Here is a 3,511-nt window from a genome sequence, read left to right as displayed (position 1 = left end):
AGTTGTGAATGAAATTTTCAAAAATTTTCTTGCTCTATGCTATACATGCACAAGCATGATAACATGGTATCCCTGATAACTCCCGTTTCCTACATGCACATTTATGTGCTTCCAAATCAATAACCATTTCATACCCACTTGCAGTCATTGTTACTAGATATCTTGCACCACCACTCCATATGACATGACATCCTTTATTTTGGTCAGTTGCTCTGTATTTAGAATAAAATACATATTACAAGTAAATACGAGATTTTAGGGTTCAGTAGTGAAGGTTTTAGTGGTCCTTCCTTAGTTAGCTTTCTCGTCGCATTGGGACAGATTGTATTCAAGGCATAACTGTTGAACATCTTATCCCTTTTTTGTTGTACCCTTTTCATGATATCTTTGTGAATAGCTTTAAGCATAGAAATTATAAGGAGGTCCCTTTATTTTCTTATGGAACTGTTAAAAACCTCGCAATGATTATTCACAAAGATATCACTTTTACAAATTGTCCTAAATTAACTCCTTGTCCATTGTGATATGGGCTTCTTTGATAGCCACTCATAACATTTCTTTGACAGCTCTAGGATTGATGCATATTAGTGGCATACATATGATGCATTCTAAATTATGTGCAATAAAAATACATTTTAGTGGAAGACATATGGTGCATTATATACAGAACTAGGAGTAAATAAATACATGACCCTTTTAAGTTCTTCCATATGCTTGTTAAAGGTGTAATCTGTAGTGGCCCTAACAGCTAATCAGAGACACATTCTCACACCAACCCCCTCGTGGTACTTCCACATATTTCTATATAAATGCATGACAGGTTTGTTAAACTCTTGAATGATCTATCACTGGTGGACAAGGAATATGATCTTGGAGATTCAAATCTAAAATTCCTTTTAGCTCATCCTGAAAATTGGGATTTGAAGTCTACTACCATAAGAGACAACTATGACCTTACTGAAACTACTCTTGATAAAATTTATGGTATGATCAAGACTTATGAACTTGATATGGATCAAAGGAGCAAGAGGCATGGAATAAAGTCAAGGACAGTTGCTCTTAAGGCTGAGGAGAAATCTCCTAAAGTTGTTTCCTCAAAGAGGGGCAAAGGAAAGGCTCTCATCATAAAGTCTGATTCAGAGTCATCATATTTTGATGATGATGATGATTCAGAAACTGAAAGTTTACCTGAGATAGATGCTGATGAAGAGATGATGAAATTGTGTGCTCTTATGGTAAAGGGTATCACAAAGATAGCCTACAGGAAATTCAGAAAAGGAAAGAAGTTTTCCAGGAAAGGTGTAAGTTCTGATAAGAAAGGGTTCAGAAAGTCTGAAGGCAAAGGTGCAAAGTCTGACAGAGGAGACAACTCAAATGTCAAATGCTACAATTATGGTGAAAGAGGCCACATATCTCCTGACTGCAAGAAAGGAAAAAGTGACAAAGGCAAGGCACTTATTATAAAGAAGAAAAGCTGGACATACACTTCAGATTCTGAAAGTGAGGTGAACTATGCCTTGATGGCAAATGCTGATAGCATCCCTGAAACTGCTGAATTAAAGGTACCTCAAACAACTTATGCTTTTCATACTGATGATATTACTGAGTTGAGATTATATCTTAAAACCATGTTTATTAGTTATAGAGATCAGACTTTAACATGTGAAAGATTAACATCTGAAAATTCTGCTTATAAAAAGAGAAATAATTATTTAGAAAAGGAGTTAGTTGTTCTTCATCAAATAAGAAAGAAAAAGATGATGCTTTATATGTTAGAGATGAATTGTTAAAATTGAATGAATCTCTAAAAGCTGGCTTAGAAAAGGAAAGAGAGATTATCATAACTTGGACTAACTCTGACAGATCAACTCAGAATTTATTAAGTAATGGAAACTGGAAAGAGGGCTCAGGTTATGGAGATGATAAAAGTGAAAAAGGAACTGAACAAATTGAGCCAATAGTTGTTAAGCAGACTGCTAAGCCAAAGGTAAATCCTGTTAAGTTTGTAGCAAAAACTGTAAAGTCTGATTCTGAAAAGATGAAAGAGTCTGTGACAGAAGTCAAAGATAAGTAAACTTCTAACAAATTAGAACAGGATAAACCAGCTGAAGTCAACACAGGCTTAATGACGAAGAAGCATCTTAAGCATAAGCTAAAAGAGATTAGGAATGTCAACAAGGTAAAGAAAGCTAAGAAAAATAGGAATGGAACAGAAGGTGTGAATAAAAGCAATAATTATATGCATGTTCCTAATTATCCTAGAAAGAAATGTTATAACTGTGGAAACTCTAACCATCTTGCTTCTTTTTGCAGGAAAAATAAAGATAAAAACTCTTTACCTCCTAGATCAGGAGTTAAGAGTCAGTCTGTTAGGTTTGAACCACAAAATCCTTGTTTTCATTGTGGTAGTTTATGGCATTCCATTTATACTTGTAAGGAATATCATAGTCTGTACTATGATAATTATCAAATAAAACCTTCTTTGAAGAAAGTTACTTTAATTCTTCTAGTGTAAAGTCTGATATAAATTCTGATAAACAACATTTAGCATAAACTTTGAAACTAAATCCGCTGCAAATGCTAACAAACTTAAAAATGCCAAAGGATCCAAGCAAGTCTGGGTCCTTAAAACTAACCGTTAGTGGTCTTTGTGATTGTAGGGAAACAAGAAAAACATCCTAGTTCTGGACAGTGGATGTTCAGGACATATGACTGGAAATAAAGCCCTGCTATCAGACTTTATGGAGAAAGCTGACCCAGGAGTTTCTTATGGAGATGGCAACATGGGAAAAACTTTGGGATATGGCAATATCAATCTTGGAAATGTCATCATTGAAACAGTAGCTCTTGTCTCAGGACTTAAACACAATCTGCTAAGTGTGAGTCAAATCTGTGACAGAGGTTATCATTTGGATTTTTTCGAAGAACATTGTGAAGTTGTAAGTAATTCTACAGACAAAGTGGTTCTGAAAGGTTACATGCATGGTAACATTTATGAAGCCAGACTTTCAACAAGTTCTGATGGTTCTGCAATCTGTCTATTGGGTAGAGCATCAATTGAAGAAAGCTGGAATTGGCACAAAAGACTCTCTCATTTAAATTTCAATAATATAAATGAGCTTGTAAAGAAAGATCTTATGAGAGGACTTCCAAAATAAGTATTTGCTCCTGATGGCCTTTGTGATTCTTGTCAAAAGGCAAAACAAAGAAAATATTCTTTCAAGAGCAAAACTGAATCCTCAATTCTTGAGCATTATCACCTACTGCATGTTGATCTATTTGGTCCAGTCAATGTCATGTCTATTGCAAAGAAAAAATATGCTATGGTTATAGTGGATGAGTTCACAAGGTACACTTGGGTGTATTTCTTGCACAAGAAGAATGAAACCGCATCTACTCTAACTGATCATGTCAGACAGCTGGATAAGTTGGTCAAAGATTCTGTTAAAAAAAGAAGTGATAATGGCACTGAGTTCAAGAATTCAATTATGGAAGAGTTCTGCAAAGAGCA

Source organism: Apium graveolens, chromosome 2 (assembly GCF_009905375.1).
Source record: "Apium graveolens cultivar Ventura chromosome 2, ASM990537v1, whole genome shotgun sequence".
Taxonomy (NCBI): Eukaryota; Viridiplantae; Streptophyta; class Magnoliopsida; order Apiales; family Apiaceae; genus Apium; species Apium graveolens.
Note: the sequence above shows the minus strand (reverse complement) of the source record.